Source organism: Physeter macrocephalus, chromosome 14, assembly GCF_002837175.3.
Source record: "Physeter macrocephalus isolate SW-GA chromosome 14, ASM283717v5, whole genome shotgun sequence".
NCBI classification, from domain to species: Eukaryota; Metazoa; Chordata; class Mammalia; order Artiodactyla; family Physeteridae; genus Physeter; species Physeter macrocephalus.
Genome location: NC_041227.1, coordinates 123,890,626 through 123,911,394, shown reverse-complemented (window position 1 = coordinate 123,911,394; position 20,769 = coordinate 123,890,626).

The following is a 20,769-nucleotide window of genomic DNA, read 5'->3' as shown; positions in this document are numbered from 1 at the left end:
CAAATGATGAGAGACCACAAGGAGACAGAGACTCAGCTGACAGCGTCAGAGTCCCCATACCTCATGGACGGAGACCATTTCAGACCCTCCACCCGGCTGAGCTCCCAGCTGGTGACAGCTGCCTGAGGAAGCCCCAGAGCACCCAGCAGAACAGCCTGACTTGGCCCAGCCCAACGGGAAGACCTGTGAGCAAACTGAAGATGGTGGTTTTAAGTTGCTAAGTTCTGGAGTCCTTTGTTACGGGGCTATAGATAACTGATATATACGGGAAGTATCTGTTTTCAGAAAAAGCTCGAGCAGGAAGGAAGAAACCTCCAAAATTATTATTTTTGGGTTTTTTTTTTTTTTGGTCATGACGAGGAGCATGCCGGATCTTAGTTCGCTGACCAGGGATTTAACCCACGCCCCCTGCAGTGGAAGCGCGGAGTCCTAACCACTGGACCGCCAGGGACGTCCCTTCCTCCAAAATTATTGAATTGTGGTTCTCAAGGTCAAAGAGACATTGCAGCCAGACTCTAACATTTTTAAAAATCCAAACTTCTAAGTTGGCTCTTGCTTTTCTTCCTTCTGAGCCTTTTGATTCAGTTGAACAGTAAGTCGATGGAACCCCAGCTGTAGGTCCCAAGTATAGTGTCTTGAATTAATTAGTCAGTCAATTAATTAATGCAAATAATTTCCCCCTCAGGAGTTGTAAAAGGGTTTAAGCAGACTTTTGCCTGGAGGCAAGTTGCTGTCAGAAGTTGTGTGGGGGGCCCTCTCTCTGGGGCTCCTTCACCTCAGGGCCCCAGTCCTTCCACCACAGCAGGGGAGCAGGAGCCTTTACCCTGGACTCTGTCGGAGCTAGTGTCCATCCTGGATCTGGTTTCTGCAAACCTTGGCCTGCCCCGTGGGGTGGGCAGGACACAGCGTGTTGGGAAAGGTGTGCAGGTTTCGGAAATCATGCTGTGTGCATGTGGAGTGGCGGTGGGGAGGACTGGGGGAGGAGGGCTGGAAATAATGCCACCCTTTGGTGGCCCCTCATAATTGCCAGAACTTGGAAGCAACCAAGATGTCCTTTGGTAGGTAAATGGATAAACAAACTTCAGTACATCCAGACAATGGAATATTATTCAGCGATAAAAAGAAATGAGCTATCAAGCCATGAAAAAGACATGGAGGAAACTTAAGTGCATATTACTAAGTGAAAGAAGCCAATCTGAAAAGGCAGAGTTGGAAACATACTATATGATTCCAACTCTATGACATTCTGGAAAAGGCAAAACTATGTAGATAGTAAAGGATCACTATCCTTTTGTCAGAGATCCTGGTTGTCAGAGATTGGGGGGAGTGGAAAGCGGTAAATAGGTGCAGCACAGAAAATTTTTAGGGCAGTGAAACTACTCTGTATGACATTATAGTGGTGGATACATGTCATTATATTACAGTTCTTAAAACCCATGCAATGTACAAGAGTGAATCGTAATGTAAACTATGGACTTTCGGAGATAATGATGTGTCACTGTAGGTTCATCCAATGTAACAAATGTAGCACTCCGGTGGGGATGTTGGTAATGGGGAGGCTTTGCACGTGTAGGGGCAGGGGTATATGGGAAATCTCTGTACTTTACCCTCAATTTTGTTATGAACTTAAAACTGCTCTAAAAAATAAAGTCTATTAAAATGAAAAGCCAAAAAACAAACAGGGACATATATATGACAAGGATTAATATCTTAAATATAGAAAAAAGTATGTAAATTTTAAAAAATGAATGCCCAACAGAAAAAATAGCAAAGGTACAAGAAAAAACAAATCACTAGAGAATAAATACAACTAACCAATAAAATTTTCATGTCCAGAGTAATGAAATAAATGCAAATGGAAACAAGGTACAATTTGAGGGGAGGTCTATGAAATTGGCATAATTAAAAAGTTATGGAATATAGTGTAAGTAAGGGTTTGGGGAAACACTCTTGCACAGCTGGGGGCACTGTATGCTGTTCAGATTTCTCTCAATGGCAGTTAGGAAATCGGATGCCAAAGGCTTAAAAATGTTTATGTATTTTGACCCTTTACTTTCATTTCCAGATATTGATCCTAAGAAAACAGCCAGAGATACCTACAAAAAATATGTATGTGAATAGACACAGAAAAAGCCTCTGACAAAAATCTAATCCTCATTCAGGATAAAAGCTGTCAGCAAACTAGGAATAGAAGGGTACCGCTTCAGATTGATAGAGGGCACCTGCAGACATTCTACAGTTCACATCATACTCAATGGTAGGAGACTGAATTGTTTCCGCCTACGATTGGGAGGCTCTACACTCAGCAAGAGGCAAGAAGAGAAACTGAAACACATAAATATTGGAAAAGAAGAAGTAAAACTGTCCCCATTTGCAGATGATATAATTGTTTACATGAAAAATCCCATGGAATTTACAAAACAACTATTAGAACTAATCAGTGAATTTAGCAGAGTTATAAAATAAAGGTTAATGTAGAAAACTTAATTGTATTATTAAAGACTAGTAACACATAATTGGAAAATGTAATAAATAAAAAATTCCACTTATAGTAGCAAAAAGCCCATATAAAATACTTAGAATAGGGACTTCCCTGGTGGCACAGTGGTTAAGAATCCGCCTGCCAATGCAGGGGACACAGGTTTGAGCCCTGGTCCGGGAAGATCTCACATGCCGTGGAGCAACTAAGCCCGCGAGCCACAACTACTGAGCACATGTGCCACAGCTACTGAAGCCCGTGTGTGCCTAGAGCCCGTGCTCCACAACAAGAGAAGCCACCACAGTGAGAAGCCTGCGCACCACACAACGAAGAGTAGTCCCCGCTTACGACAACTAGAGAAAGCCTGCATGCAGCAAAGAAGACCCAACACAGCCAAAATTAAATTTTAAAATTAATTAATTAATTAATTTTAAAAATACTTAGAGTAAGTCCAACAAATGACATTCAAGACCTATGCACTGAAAAACATAAAACCTTGCTGAGACAAATTAAAGGAAAACTAAATAAATGAAGAGATATACCATGATCATGGATTGAAACAGTCACATTGTTAAGATGGCAATCTTGCCAAATAGCTCTACAGATTCAACACAATTCCAATCAAAATTCCAGCAGAATTTTCTGGGTAGAAATTGACAAGCTGACTCTAAAATTCATATGGAAATGCAAAAGACCTAGAATAACCAAAGCAAATATAAATAAAAGAAGAAAGTTGGAGGACTTATTATAAACCTACAGTAATCAAGGCAGTCTGGTATTGCTTAAAGAGCAAACTTTTAAATTAATGGAACAAAATAGAGCCCAGAAATAGGCAAATATGATCAGTTAATTTCGACAAAGATGCAAAGACAATTCAATGGAGAAAGAATGGCTTTTCAACTGATGTTGTTAGATCAACTGGATATCTGTATGAAAAAAATATTAACATCAACCCTTTCTTCATGTCATACACAAAAATTAACTCAAAATAGATCACAGACCTAGATGTGATACCTAAAACTTTAAAACTTCTAGAAGAATCCATACAAGAATACTTTTGCAACCTTAGAATAGGCCAAGTTTTCTTAGAAAACAAAAAGCACAAAACATAAAATAAATAATAAATTAGATAACTGAAAACTCTTTTCTTCAAAATACATCATTAAAGAAAATAAAAATGCATCCCACAGCCTGGGAGAAAATATTCATAACACGTATATCCAATGAAAGACTTGTATCCAGAATATGTATGAGGAACTCTTAAAACTCAATAGTGTTGTTAGATAAATATTTCTTAGATGTGATACCAAAAGCATGATCTATAAAAGAAAACAAGTGATAAATCAGACTTCATTAAAATGAAAAACTTCTGCTCTTTGAAAGACACCGTTAAGAAAATAAAGAGACAAGCCACAGACTCGGAAAAGATATTTGTAAAACACATATCTGATAAAGGATTTGTATCCAGAATATATAAAGAACACTCAAAGTTCAATAATAAAACAAACAACACAATTTTAAAATTGCCAAAAGATTTGAAAAGACTTCACCAAATAAGCAAATAAGCATATGACATCATTGATCATGAGAGAAATGGAAACGGAAACCACAATGTGATATAAGGAGATACAATGTGACACACTACACACCTATTAGAATGATTAAAAAACAAACACATGAAAACTGATGTTACAGAGTGCTGGCCAGGATGCAGAGCAACTGGAACTCTCATACTTTGCTGGTGGGAATAGAAAATGAAAGAGCCACTTTGGAAAATAGTTTGGTGGTATCTCATAAAGTCAAACATACACTTACCATACAACCTATCAATCTCACTCCAAGAGAAATGAAAAGTGTTCATACACAGATCGGTGTATGAACATTTATAGCATTTTCTCATAATTGCAAAAGCAAGAATCAACAGGTATTTCTTTCAATTGCTGAATGGATAAGCAAACAGCAGTACAACTATACAGTGGAATACTCTTAAGCAATAAAAATGAAGACACCACTGATACACACAACATGGATGAATCTGAAATGTGTTATGTTAAGTGAGAAAAGCTAGACTATACACGAAAAGATATTCAGCATCATTAGTAATCAGGGAAATGCAAATTAAAACCACAATGAGATAACCCTACACACCTGTGAGAATGGCTAAAATTTAAAAGACTGACTATACCAAGTGCTAACGAGGATAGGGAGGAACTGGAACACACTGCTGATGGGAATGTAAAATGGTACAGCCACTCTGGGAAGCAGTTTGGCGGTTTCTTAAAAAGTTAAACACACACCTACCATATGACCCAGCCATTACACTCCCAGGTATTTACCAAGAGAAATCCAAACATTATGTCCATATGCAAGACATCTACACAACGTTTGTAGCAGCTTTATTTGTAATAGCTAAGAACTGGAAACAACCCAGTGTTTATCATCAGGTGAATGGATAAACAAATCGTGATATATACATGCAATGGGATCAGACTCAGCAATAAAAGTGAATGAACTGCTGATATACACAACAATGTGGATATATCAGAAAATCACTATTCTGAGTGAAAGAAGCCAGAACAAAAACAAACAAACAAAAAAAACATACTGCGGGCATTCCGTTTATATAAAGTTCTAGGAAACGCAAGCTAATCTACAGTGAGAGAAAGCAGATAAGTCATTGTTGAGGTAGGGGCTAGAGGGAGGCATGGGTTACAAAGGGACACAGGAAACTTTGGAGGGTGATGGGTGTTCATTATCTTGATCGTGGTGATGGTTTCACCAGTGCACATATGTCAAAACTCAGCAAATTGTGCACTTTAAATATATGCAATTTATTGTACCTCAATTATACTTCAATAAAGTTGTAAAAAATACCACTATTCAACTCAGTATTATTACCTAATTTCTAGCAATAGGGATATTTTAATATATTGTAGCACATGCATATGATACAATGCCATTAAACTAGTATAAAACGTTTTATAAAAGTATTTAATGACCAAAGAAAATGCTATTAGGTTGAATGAAGAAAGTAGGATGAAAAATTATATGAAATGATACAATATGGTTCTGTATATAATGTATATTTATAAATATTTTAGATCTACATAAATATATGAGTAGAAAACTACACCAAAATGACAATAAAGATCATCTCTAGATGGCATTATAGTTTATTTTCATCTTGTTCTTTATCTTACACATTTCCTAAAAGGAATAATGTATCATTTTGATAATCAGAAACAATAAGCTAATCTTCTATCTTTTTTTAAATAAGAAGTCCATATTAGCTTTTATATTGCAAAACCAATAAGGATAATTTCAAAAAGAAAAAAAAGAAAAGAAACAGTGAGATATCAAGGACCAATTATCATCACAGTTACTCTTTATTTGAGGTTTCCTATGTGCCAGGAGCTCTGCTGATTTCTTTAAAGACTTTCTCATACCAACACTATGAAGGAGATATGATTAACCCCATTTTATAGCTAAATAGACTGAGGCCAGGAACATCACCCTCAAATTTCACAGATGGTAAATGGCAGAGCAGGGATGGGCCAGGCGTGGCTCATCCAAAGCTCAAACTCCTGACTCCTATGGTGTGTGACTTCCAGAGACAACGGCAACGACTTAAAAGGAAAAAAAGGAAGATACAGAGGAAAACAAAATTCTATTTTAAAAAGCATCTCTTAAAGAATGCCCCTGAAAAACATACCTACTGCTCCCCATTGCCCCATGCTCCTGGATCTGAAACCATCAGCAGTCAGGTTTTGTCTGCCAGTAAAGCCCCAGTCCTCAGTCTGACACGTGATACACTCCACAAGTTAACCTCAGCTCATCTTTGCCTGTTCCTCCTTGTATTACTGCATCACACTGTATGGCTTTGAGCAATAGAAATTTATCTCTCCCAGTTCTGGAGACCCCAAGTCCAAAATCAAGGTGTCAGCAGGGCCAAGCTTCCTGTGAAGGTCTAGGGGAGGATCCTTCCCTGCCTCTTCCAGCTTTTGGTGGAATCCTTGGCTTTCCTTGGCATGCGGTACATCAGTGGTCCCCAACCTTTTTGGCACCAGGGACCGGTTTCGTGGAAGACAATTTTTCCACGGAAGGTGGTGGGGGGGTTGTTGGTGGTGGGGGGATGGCTCAGGCAGTAACACGAGCGGTGGAGAGCGGCAGATGAAGCTTTGCTCGCTCGCTCGCTATCTGCTCACCTCCTGCTGTGCGGTCGGGGTCCTAACAGGCTGTAGACCAACAGCAGTCCGTGGCCCAGGGGTTGGGGACCCCTGTGATACATCACTCCAGTCTGTACCTCTGTCTTCACATGGCCTTCTTCCTTCTGTGTGTGGGTCTCTGTGTCTCTGTTTTCTCTTCTTATAAGGACACCAGTCATTGGATTAGGGTGCACCCTAATCCAGAATGGCCTCATCATAACTAATTACATTTGCAAAGACGCTCTTTTTAAATAAAGTGGAATTTTGAGGCTCCAGGTGGACATGGATTTAGGGGGACATTATTCAACCAAGTTATACCCCTTTACATGTTCCCACTATATCTTAGGCAAACTGGACAACTCACGTCTTTCCACCCCATAAGGCCCTCTCTCCGTGCATTTGCCTCCTTGGGTCCCTCCCTCTGGGTTGCCTGCTCTCCTGTCTCTATTCCTGTTCTTTTCACTCTCCAAGACCCAGTTTGTCTGTGTTGTTTTCCTTTGACCTTAGGGAAGCTGCTATGCAGAGTATCTGATGTGTCACAGGTACCCAATATATGCTGATTTTCCTTTATTTCTTGCAAAATGCTTAGAAATTTATCCTTCTCTTTTGTGTGTTTTGCTTTGGATTTTGTATTAAGTCACTTGCTGATGCCCAAACCAGACAAAGACATCACAAGAACATAACATTCTAGGCCCTAATGAATATCCCTCATGATAGAGACACAAAATTTTCAACAAAATACTAGCAAACCAAATCCAACAACATATAAAAGGGATCATACACCATGACCAAGTGGGATTTATGCCAGGAATGCAAGGGTGGTTCAACATATGAAGATCAATCAATATAATACACCAGATTAATAAAATAAAGAACAAAAACCACATAATCATCTCAATAGCTGCAGAAAAAACATTTGACAAAAATCCAACACCTTTCATGATGAAAACACTTACCAAACTAAAAATAGAAAGGAACTTCCTCAATCTAATAAAGGGCATCTATAAAAACCCACAGCTAACATCATACTCTATGGTGAAAGACTGAAAGCTTTCCCCCTAAGATCAGGAACAAGACAAGGATGTCTGCTCTCACCACTTCTATTCTACTGGAGGTTCTACTCAGAGCAATTAGGCAAGGAAAAACAAACGAACAGAAAAGCATCCAGACTGAAAGAAAGAAGTAAAATTATCTGTTTGCAGATGATATGATCTTGCATACAGAATATCCTTAAGAATTAAGACCCACACACAAAAGAACCTGTTAGAACTAATACATGAATTCAGCAAAGTTGAAGGATACAGGATCAGTTTACAAAAATTAATTGCATTTCTATACACTAGCAACAAACAATCCAAAAACAAAATTAAGAAAACAATTCCATTTATAACACACGCACACAAAGTAAAAGACTTGCACAACAACAACTACAAAAACATTGTTGAAGCAAATTAAAGAAGACCTAAACAAATGGAAAGTCATGCCGTGCTTGTGGATTGAAAGACTTAATATTGCTAAGCTGGCAGTACTCCCCAAACTGATCCATAGATTCAACACAATCCCTATCAAAATCCTAGTTGCCTTTTTTGGAGTTATTGACAAGCTGATCCAAAAATATTATGGAAATGCAAGGGACCCAGAATAGCCAAAACAATATTGAAAAGGAAGAACAAAGTTGGAGGACCCACACTTTTCAATTCCAAAACACACTATAAAGTGGTACTGCCATAAGGACAGACATATTGATCAATGGAATAGAATAGATGATCTAGAAATAAACCCATACATTGATGGTCAATTGGTTTTCAACAAGGGTGCCAAAACAACTCAGTGGGAGAAACAATAGTCTTCAACAATGGTGCTGGGACAACTGGATATCTATGGGCAAAAGAATGAATTTGGACCCTTATACAAAATTACAAAAATACCATATACAAAAATTAACTCAGAATGGATCAAAGACCTAAATGTAAGAGCTAAAACTATAAAACTCTTAGAAAAAACACAGGCATAAATCTTCGTGACCTTGGATTAGGCAGTGGTTTCTTCAATGACATCAAAAGCACAAGCAACCCAAGAAAATATAGATAAATTGGACTTCATTAAAATTTAAAACTTTTGTGCTTCAAAGGAAACTATCAAGAAAGTGAAAAGACAATCCACAGAATGGGAGAAAATATTTGAAATCACATATTTGATAAAGGACTAGTACCCAGAATATATATATATATATAAAATTAGAACACAACAACAAAAAGACAACTGACTCAATTAAACAATGGATCTATCTGAATAGATGTTTCTCCAATGAAAATATACAGGACTTCCCTGGTGGCACAGTGGTTAAGAATCCGCCTGCCAATGCAGGGGACAAGGGTTCGAGTCCTGGTCCAGGAAGATCCCACATGCCGCTGGGCAACTAAGCCCGTGCATCACAACAACTGAGCCTGCGCTCTAGAGCCCGCGAGCCACGACTACTGAGCCCGTGCGCCACAGCTACTGAAGCCTGCACGCCTAGAGCCCGAGCTCCTCAACAAGAGAAGCCACCGCAATGAGAAGCCGCTCACCACAGCTAAGAGTAGCCCCCGCTCGCCGTAACTAGAGAAAGCCCGCGTGCAGCAATGAAGACCCAGAGCAGCCAAAAATAAATAAATTAATTAATTAAAAAAGAAGATATACAAATGGCCAATAAGCACACGAAAAGATGCCCAACATCATTAGCCATTAGGGAAATGCAAATCAAAAGTACAATGAAATACCGTTTCACATCCACTAGGATGGTTACAATAAAAACCAAAGATGGAAAATGTAAGTGTTGGTGACGTTGTGGAGAAATTAGAACCGTTATACATTGCGATGGGAATAAAAAATAGTGCAGCTACTGTGGAAAACAATTTGGAAGTTTCTCAAAAGTTAAATATCGAGTTACCATATATGACCCAGCAGTTCCACTCCTAGGTATATACTCAAAAAAACTGAAAATATATATCCACACAAAAACTTGTACATGAATTAATGTTCATAGCAACATTATTCATAATAGCCCCAAAGGGGAAATGACACAAATATCCATCAGCTGAAAAATGGATAAACAAAATGTAGTATATCCATACAATGGAATGTTCTTCAGCCATAAAATTAGTGAAGTACTGATACATGCTAAAACACCGAGGAATCTTGAAAACATACTAAGTGAGAGAAACCAGTCACAAAAGGCCACACACATATTGTATGACTCCATCTATATGAAATGTCCAGAGCAGGTAAATCCATAGAGACAGAAAGCAGATTAGTGGTTGCTAGGGGCTGAGGGGAGGGAGGAGTGGGTTTTAACTGTGATGGATATGAAGTTTCTCTTTTGGAGTGATGAAAATATTCTGGAATTAGATTGTGGGGATGGTAAAACTTTGTGAATGTACAAAATGCCGTTGCTTTGTACACTTTTAAAGTCCCTTTTAAAGGGACTTCCCTGGCGGTCCAGTAATTAAGACTCTGTGCTTCCACTGCAGGGGGCGCAGGTTTGATCCCTGGTCAGGGAACTAAGATCACGCATGCCGCGTAGCCAAAAAAAAGAAAAAATAAATAAAGATCTCTGTTTCAATTCATGTAAAATATACTTCAATAAAATATTTTTTAAAAATAAATAAAGGGTGAGTTTTACGTCATGTGAATGATATCTCAATAAAAAGAAGTCACTGTGTCCCCACAACTCCCCTGTCTGATTCAGCCTGCATATCTCCTGGCAAAGGCACAAAGCATGACGTCAGTCAATACTTGTTTATTCAACACAAAGTTCTCAGTGCCTCCCTGTTCTGGGGACAGCTGGATGCCGTCCCCAGACGTGTGGACTTTCATTCTGGTGGAGAATGAGGAGCAGATACATAAGGGAATGACTATGGCATGGGGACATGGGCACAGAGGCGGGAGGCCAAGGGGCTGGGAGCAGACACTCTTGAGGGTGGTCTCAGGAAGCCTGGGTGAGGCCTGAGGTGGGGAGAAGAGCCAGTAAAGCAAAGAGTGCAGAGAGCATTAATAGGTCAAATAAGCAACACATGCTGGAAAAAGGCACCCATCACTAGGTATGTCCTACAGGGGAAATGGCACCACCCTGGGAAGAGAAATTCATTTTGCTCTTACATTGTTGAGTTTAACTTTCCTCCTAGTGAAGGAATGGAAATGACCTCATATTGTAAATAATTTTACGTTGGAATATACTCCTTGCATTTTTTATTGCTTAACTTTTGCAAGTAATAAATAAATTCATTTTTGTGGTTAAAAAATTCAAAATATACTAAAGTGTGCAAAATCAGCAGTGGAAGCGCCCCTCCTGACACCTTCCCACTCTGTCCAGTGTGCCCCCCAAGAAGCCATCCTTGTCAGCAGCTTGGTGATTCTTCTCCCAAGCCTTGCTTCGTGTGTTTATGCATCTGAAGGTAGCTTGTAGAAACCATTTTAGGATAATGGCTGAGGCACAATTAAAATAGAACAGTCTAAACTTTTATTCAGTTTGACTCATTAAAGTGAATCAACCACTCTCCTCTATAACACTTGACTTCATTCAAGGAGGACTTGAGGGAGCCGGTTCCCTGCCCACCAGAGGATGGGGATCTCATAGGAAAGCTAAGCTGAGGATCATGGGTAAGTGGATGATGACAGCACATGGACCAGGTGCTGCTGTCATTGAAGCACAAAGCGCTGGGAGGTGTCAGAGAAAAGCATCACCCAGGGCAGGGGTTGTGGCCCCTGGAAAGGCTCCATCCCAGAGAAGGTGGCACGGGGGCTGGTCCTGAGTGTCTCTGGGTGGAAGGAAGAGCCTGGGAAGGTGCAGGCCATGTGCGGAAGGAATGATAAGGAAGCCAGAAGGGCTGGCTGAAGTCATTCTCAGAAGGGCCCTGGCATTGATTTTTTAATCAGGTTGTCCCAAAGAATTGAAGGCAGGGACTCAAACAGATATTTGTAAACCAATGTTCATAACAGCATTATTCACAATAGCCATTTCTCTAAAATACGTGGAAACAAAATAAGTGTCCCTCGACAGGTGAATGGATAAACAAAATGTGGTCTATACATACAATGGAATAGTATTCCATCTGAAAAAGGAAAGAAATCCTGACACAGGCTACAATATGAATGAACTTTGAAGACATTCTGTTCAGTGAGGTAAGCCAGCCACAAAATGACGCATACTGTAGGATTTCACTTATATGAGGTGCCTGGAATAGTGAAATTCATAGAGACAGAGAGTAGATTACGGGATGCTGGGGGAGAGAGCATGGCGAGTTAGAGTTTAATGAATAGAGCTTCAGTTTTACAAGATGAAAGAGTTCTAGAGATGGGTGGTGGTGAAGGTTGCACAACAGTGTGAATGTACTTAACATTACAAACTGTACACTTAAAAATGGATGAGATGGTAAACTGTATTTTATCCCAATAATAATACTAAAAAACCTCAATGGGTTACTGATTTAGAATTTCTCAGTTTCCTCCACTCCAAAATATATTTTCTCATCTTTCCTATCTCTTCCTGGCTCACTCAGGCAGGATGCCCACACTGGATCAGCTGTAGGACTGGCCAGCCCCTGACCCACACGAAGGCTACACAGACCAACAGGTGGGAAGGAAGGAAGCCCTGCCATGGAGCTGCGTTATCTTGAGCACTTTGAAGAGTCTGTGGAATAAGTCCAAGAATATTGAAAGAGTGTGTAGAAGGCTGGCCATCTTGCTTCCAAAGTGACTGTGTGTGGCATCTCCCTGTCAAATTCCTATCCTGCCTCCATCTCTGGCCTGGTTGGTGGTGGTGACCTCCGCACTGTACCTGGCAGGCTGCCCCACATCCACTTCTACGTTAAAGTGACCCCTGGCGGGGGGATGAACTGGGAGATGGGGATTGACATATATACACTATTGATACTACCTACAAAATAGATAACTAATGAGAACCTACTGTAAAGCACTGGGAACTCTACTCAGTACTCTGCGGTGATCTAAATGGGAAGGAAATCCAAAAAAGAGGGGATATATGTATACATAGAGCCGATTCACTTTGCTGTACAGAAGAAATTAACACAACATTGTAAAGCAACTGTACGCCAATAAAAATTAAAAAAACAAGTGAACCCTGGGAGAAGCTGGGCTGTTCCACTGCTTCACGACGTGAAGTGCTCTGTCCTCAGGGGACCCTGAGAGAAAGCAAGGCCCGCAAAGACCAGTGGGAGTTCCCTGGTGGCCTAGTAGTTAGGATTCCGGGCTTTCACTTCCATGGTTCTGGTTCAATCCCTGATCAGGGAACTGAGATCCCGCAGCGGCCAGAAATAAATAAATAAATAGACTAATAAATAAATAAATAAAAATTCAAACAAGAAACCAACATTGTTTAAAAAAAAAAAAAAAAAAAGGACGCAGAAAGGCCCCCTAGTCTGGGCAGCATTCCCTCCCCCCAGCAGGGCTTTGGGTTTTGTGGAAGCAAGTTTTTTGTTTTGTTTTTTGTCTTCCCGCTTGGTAAAGTCTATGTCAAGAAATCAACCTGAGGGGTTCAAGGAAGAACAAACAACTGGATCTTGTGTAATCCACCCGGTGGGAGCGCTCGGCCAGCTGGCATTGCTGCCGCACCCGCCTGGCAGTCACACACTTGGCCCCGCTGGCTGTGAGGTTTTCTCAGAACTCTCGCCTCCTATGGAGCCTACTTAAAGGGCTGCCCTGAACCAGCCAGGTGCTCTACAAGCCCTTGTGAAGATTCCTTGATCGTTACACAAAAAGATTGCTTAAAAGAAGGAAGCCTGGGCAACCAGGATGTTCTGGGAGCCCCAGGCTCACGATTTTAAGGAATCAATGACATAGGCGGGGGTATTCAGAGAGCCATGGCCACAACAGGTCCACCCTGACTGGGGAAGACAGAGATCACTTTTACCCCAGTCTGCCACCAACCCGGTGTGCGTGTCACCAACCGTTCATAGCTTCAGGCCCCCAACCACCCCAACTTGCCACTGGCGGCCCAGGAACTCTGTCCCCGAAGCCCTCAGCACAGATGCAGTTTCTGGCAAAGCCTGCCTCTGCCCATGCATGTGGAGATTGAGTGCCACTTTGGACCTGGAGAGGGAGGGGCTGTTTCAAAGCCACTTTGGATTGGACAGGGCTCTGCAGAGACCTGGCTAAGCCTCTGGCTAAGCATCAGGGCAACAGTGGCCTTGGGGGCGGCTGGCTTGGTCACGAGGGCCAACGTTCTGCACTCCCACAGCCTCCACCCATTCCTAGGCCAGAAGGCCAGCCAGGGCATGGACATCATGCAGGCCAGTACAAGATGCCGGCCTCACAACGCTGGGCATTTCTGAGTTCTGTTTTGTTTCTGCAAAACTAACTAGTCTACACACAGGTCAACCTGTGACCTTGACCTCACTGACTGTACCTTGCCCAGACAAAGCCGAAAGGACAGGATAAAATAAGAACCAACACATACAGAGCAGTTTAAGTCCTAAAGGTTTATACGGCATCCCCACCGCATCTCTACTAGCATGCCCACTTTTCAGATGTGACAAGTGAGACCCAGAGAGGCCCAGTCATTGCTCAAGGCCACGCTGTGCCCTGACCACTACACTAAATTATCTCTTGTACAGCAGGGGAAAGCATCTCTTTATCCTCTATCATGTACCAGTTTTATGGCTTTTCTCACATAGGGCTTCCAAACGTTGTTTGACTGACAAGCAGCCAACTAAAAATACACGAAGAAGAGTTCTAAAGAGAAAAGGATACTGGAGGACACGTCACGGCAGCACGCACACACGTGTGTGTTTAAATACTGAAACATGAATGGCCACGTCAGGCCATCAGGCATGTTTGGGGTGTGCCTACATCCTTCCTGCCAAAGACAAACCGGATGGGAAATCCTCCCTTTGCACAGCGTGGAGCCTGGAAGACTTGGGACCAATCCTGGCTTGGCCCCTTATCTAGCCTTAGGTCAGTTACCTACCTCTGCTGGGCCCTGGCCTTCTCGGTTGTAAAATGGGGAGATGGGAGGGGGGGAGCACGGGGACAGGGCTGAGGGACTGAGATAACAGTGAGTGGACACTGCTGTTCTAACTGCCTGCTTGTCAGGTGCAGCTTTGCCGTCCTGCCAGCTGTCTGTGGCTGTTGGGAGGTCAGTCCGGAGTGGGACGTCCTTTGCCTTCCAACGCCCCAGTCAGCCCTATCTCCTCCTTGCAAATTCAGGCTCCAGAGTGCTTGCTGTTCCCAACCCCCAGTCCCATACCTGAGCCCCTGGCTTTTGCACCCCTCCCCTGCCCCCTAATGTCCCCTGCACCTCTCTGCCCCTCATCCCCTGGAGTCTGGCCGAGCCCTCCGTGAGTGAGGGCTTCAGTGAGAGATTGTCCCGTCTGTGTTCCCTGTACCCTGACCCTGGGGGACTCACCAGGACTCTGTTAACCAGGAGGACAGGATGGGGCAGGAAGAGTGAGTGTGGGGCAGCTGCCCTCCATCACTGACAGGGAGCCCACCTTCCCTGACCCCTCATCCCCCCAGCTGTGAGCCCTTCCCCGGCCTCTGTGCCACCCCTGATGTGTCATTCTTCCCAGCAGGGATGGTGTCTTAGCCGTCTTTGTAACCTTTGCCCCACAGGGGCCTGGCATGGAAGAGGAGGGTGCAGATGGATGACAAAGGAAGTTTCACTTTCTTCGTCTTAATTTTTAGATCTGTAAAATGGAGGTGACAGTGGCTGGATTCTGATCTCTGAGACTCTGTTAGGCTCTCAAATTCTGGCAGTTTGTAAAATGCATACTAAGCTGACTGTTGCAAGCAAAACTGTAGGCACATCTGCCATAATTAACATCACACACGTCACACAAACACACGAGCACACACGCATAGCGGCGGCTGAATCTACCCCCTGGGCTGGACTCTGCCCGGTTTCCGCTGACCACGGAGGCTGTGGGGCCCTGATCCGGGGTTTGCTGGCAGACCTCAGCCCCACTGTGCACCCAGAAGACAGTCAATCAATGTCATTTCCGGAACAGCTGGCCAGAGCTCTAAATCTTAGCGATTGTGGCGACTTCCCTTCCCAAGCTTTTCAGAGACCTTGGTGCTGAAGATCACCAAGGGAACACGGTTCTACTGGGCTCAAGGGGTCATTTCTGACACAAGTGGAAATGGGAAGTTATCAGAGTAGAAGCCCTGCATCCTGTTATTCCAGCCCCCAGAACCTGCCGTGGCTGAGCTCAGGGTGTCACCAACCACACCTGAGACCAACTTGGCTTTCCCGTCCAGAGGGACTTGAGAGCCGCAGGATGGACGGGCAGGGCCTGGCTTAAATCACAGCTCTTGGCGCCGAGAGCTCGGCTCTGCTGGGAGCTGGGAGGGCAGCGGCTGAGCTCTGGCGATTAACTCTGCTGGGCGTCCCTGATGCCGCACAGGGCTAATTATGAAAGGTGTAAATCACGGGGAGGAGGAGAGCAGGCACGTTATTCAGGGTTATTACCAACACAATTTAGGAAAAGATAACCAGGCTAGACCTCTCTTCCTTTGGCAGCCGGGGGGAGTGGTGCCGGCAGATAGGAGGGGAAAACGCACTAGTCCTCAGGGTGCTGTTTTTATTTTAATTTTTTTCTGAGTCATATAGAATGACATTGTCAGATTTCTAAGTAAAATTAAGAAAAATTTCACTTAACCAACCCAACGGCTTTCGTGGGTTTCTGAGCGTCCATGTATCATATGCATGTATGATTGTTACACAGGTAGACTCGGGATGTACATGGGATGCTGTGTGGGTCTTTTCCCACTTAACTTTATTATATGGTATCATTCATTATGGGCTGGAGACTCTGATGGCAGGAATCATTTGTTTTTCTTTTTCCCTTAAGGCATTTGCAAATATGCTTGGAGGCTAAGGGATGCTGGGTACATCTAATAAATAAAGCAAAATAATTAATAGCCCAAGCAGCCTAGAGACCACTCCTAGCTGCTTCCGAGCTAGGCTTCTGAGAAGCAATTGTTCTGCTTCATTCCCGCCTGACTCCATCCTTGAGACAGACTTCACTGAGAAGACAACAGCAGCGAGAGCTTTCTAAACACAAAAAGAATGGAAAGCAGAGTCACACATTTCCTCCAGATTTTACAGGAACTGAATATGGGTAAGAAAGTAAGATATTTCTAAACCAAAGTGCTCTTATTAGCCGCATGTGCTCAGCCCATTCATGGTTGCGCCTTGGAAGTTTTGTAGGACCGAGAAAACTATGAGTGACAAAAGTTCTGGCAAGAGCCAGACCCTGACCAAGGCAAGGCCCATGAGGGCCACTCAGGCAACACCCTGAGCTGCAGAGACAAGCAAATAACGCACACTCACAGGTGGGGGTGTCCCCAGCATCAAGCCCAGCCTAGTCCCCGACCAGTCACGTGACTCTTTCAAAATGAAGCTACTACACCAGCCCAAACCAACAAGGTGATATTCAAGGAAGACGGGGGAGGGCAGGGAGGACAGGAGAGGGAACACACGTTGTCACAAACACCCGGGTGTGAAAATGTTCCTGTGTCCTTTCTGTGGGACCAACATTCAATTGTAATCTAAGTGCTGGCTAGGGGTCGAAAGAACCTTGCAGGTCAGGTAATTTAGTGCCATAAAAAGGCACCTTGTAAACTGGTGCAGCCACTATGGAAAACAGTACAGAGGTACCTTAAAAAACTAAAAATAGAATTACCATATGATCCAGCAATCCCACTCCTGGACGTATATCCAGACAAAACTATAATTTGAAAAGATACATGCACCCCAATGTTCATAGCAGCACTATTTACAATAGCCAAGACATGGAAGCAATCGAAGTGCCCATCAACAGACGATTGGATTAAGAAGATGTGGTATATATATATATATATATATATATATATATACAGTGGAATATTACTCAGCCATAAAAATGAAATTCTGCCATTTGCAGCTAGGTGGATGGACCTAGAGAATATTATGCCTAGTGAAATAAGTCAGAGAAAGACAAATACTGTATGTTATCACTTATATGTGGAATCTAAAAAATAATGCAAATGAATGTATATGCAAAACAGAAACAGACTCACAGGTATGGAAAACAAACTTATGGTTACCAAAGGGGAAAGGGAAAGGGGAAGGGACAAAAAAGGGGTATGGGATTAACATATACAAACTACTACACATAAAATAGATAAGCAACAAGGATATATTGTATAGCACAGGGAATTATACCCATTATCTTGTAATAACCTATAATGGAGTATAATCTGCAAAAATACCAAATCACTATGCTGTATACCTGAAACTAACACAATATTATAAATCGACTATACGTCAATTAAATTTTTTTTTTAATTTTTAAAAGGCACCACGTTAATCTTGCATGATTTTTCTGCAAAAATTCCTGAAATCAGCCATCAGCCCCGAAAAGTCACCTACCGTCTGTTGGGCCCCAAGTCACTCGGGCCTTCCTAGACTATATGAAATGTCCAGAGCAGGTAAATCCATAGAGACAGAAAGCAGATTAGTGGTTGCTAGGGGCTGAGGGGAGGGAGGAGTGGGTTTTAACTGTGATGGATATGAAGTTTCTCTTTTGGAGTGATGAAAATATTCTGGAATTAGATTGTGGGGATGGTAAAACTTTGTGAATGTACAAAATGCCGTTGCTTTGTACACTTTTAAAGTCCCTTTTAAAGGGACTTCCCTGGCGGTCCAGTAATTAAGACTCTGTGCTTCCACTGCAGGGGGCGCAGGTTTGATCCCTGGTCAGGGAACTAAGATCACGCATGCCGCGTAGCCAAAAAAAAGAAAAAATAAATAAAGATCTCTGTTTCAATTCACGTAAAATATACTTCAATAAAATATTTTTTAAAAATAAATAAAGGGTGAGTTTTACGTCATGTGAATGATATCTCAATAAAAAGAAGTCACTGTGTCCCCACAACTCCCCTGTCTGATTCAGCCTGCATATCTCCTGGCAAAGGCACAAAGCATGACGTCAGTCAATACTTGTTTATTCAACACAAAGTTCTCAGTGCCTCCCTGTTCTGGGGACAGCTGGATGCCGTCCCCAGACGTGTGGACTTTCATTCTGGTGGAGAATGAGGAGCAGATACATAAGGGAATGACTATGGCATGGGGACATGAGCACAGAGGCGGGAGGCCAAGGGGCTGGGAGCAGACACTCTTGAGGGTGGTCTCAGGAAGCCTGGGTGAGGCCTGAGGTGGGGAGAAGAGCCAGTAAAGCAAAGAGTGCAGAGAGCATTAATAGGTCAAATAAGCAACACATGCTGGAAAAAGGCACCCATCACTAGGTATGTCCTACAGGGGAAATGGCACCACCCTGGGAAGAGAAATTCATTTTGCTCTTACATTGTTGAGTTTAACTTTCCTCCTAGTGAAGGAATGGAAATGACCTCATATTGTAAATAATTTTACGTTGGAATATACTCCTTGCATTTTTTATTGCTTAACTTTTGCAAGTAATAAATAAATTCATTTTTGTGGTTAAAAAATTCAAAATATACTAAAGTGTGCAAAATCAGCAGTGGAAGCGCCCCTCCTGACACCTTCCCACTCTGTCCAGTGTGCCCCCCAAGAAGCCATCCTTGTCAGCAGCTTGGTGATTCTTCTCCCAAGCCTTGCTTCGTGTGTTTATGCATCTGAAGGTAGCTTGTAGAAACCATTTTAGGATAATGGCTGAGGCACAATTAAAATAGAACAGTCTAAACTTTTATTCAGTTTGACTCATTAAAGTGAATCAACCACTCTCCTCTATAACACTTGACTTCATTCAAGGAGGACTTGAGGGAGCCGGTTCCCTACCCACCAGAGGATGGGGATCTCATAGGAAAGCTAAGCTGAGGATCATGGGTAAGTGGATGATGACAGCACATGGACCAGGTGCTGCTGTCATTGAAGCACAAAGCGCTGGGAGGTGTCAGAGAAAAGCATCACCCAGGGCAGGGGTTGTGGCCCCTGGAAAGGCTCCATCCCAGAGAAGGTGGCACGGGGGCTGGTCCTGAGTGTCTCTGGGTGGAAGGAAGAGCCTGGGAAGGTGCAGGCCATGTGCGGAAGGAATGATAAGGAAGCCAGAAGGGCTGGCTGAAGTCATTCTCAGAAGGGCCCTGGCATTGATTTTTTAATCAGGTTGTCCCAAAGAATTGAAGGCAGGGACTCAAACAGATATTTGTAAACCAATGTTCATAACAGCATTATTCACAATAGCCATTTCTCTAAAATACGTGGAAACAAAATAAGTGTCCCTCGACAGGTGAATGGATAAACAAAATGTGGTCTATACATACAATGGAATAGTATTCCATCTGAAAAAGGAAAGAAATCCTGACACAGGCTACAATATGAATGAACTTTGAAGACATTCTGTTCAGTGAGGTAAGCCAGCCACAAAATGACGCATACTGTAGGATTTCACTTATATGAGGTGCCTGGAATAGTGAAATTCATAGAGACAGAGAGTAGATTACGGGATGCTGGGGGAGAGAGCATGGCGAGTTAGAGTTTAATGAATAGAGCTTCAGTTTTACAAGATGAAAGAGTTCTAGAGATGGGTGGTGGTGAAGGTTGCACAACAGTGTGAATGTACTTAACATTACAAACTGTACACTTAAAAATGGATGAGATGGTAAACTGTATTTTATCCCAATAATAATACTAAAAAACCTCAATGGGTTACTGATTTAGAATTTCTCAGTTTCCTCCACTCCAAAATATATTTTCTCATCTTTCCTATCTCTTCCTGGCTCACTCAGGCAGGATGCCCACACTGGATCAGCTGTAGGACTGGCCAGCCCCTGACCCACACGAAGGCTACACAGACCAACAGGTGGGAAGGAAGGAAGCCCTGCCATGGAGCTGCGTTATCTTGAGCACTTTGAAGAGTCTGTGGAATAAGTCCAAGAATATTGAAAGAGTGTGTAGAAGGCTGGCCATCTTGCTTCCAAAGTGACTGTGTGTGGCATCTCCCTGTCAAATTCCTATCCTGCCTCCATCTCTGGCCTGGTTGGTGGTGGTGACCTCCGCACTGTACCTGGCAGGCTGCCCCACATCCACTTCTACGTTAAAGTGACCCCTGGCGGGGGGATGAACTGGGAGAT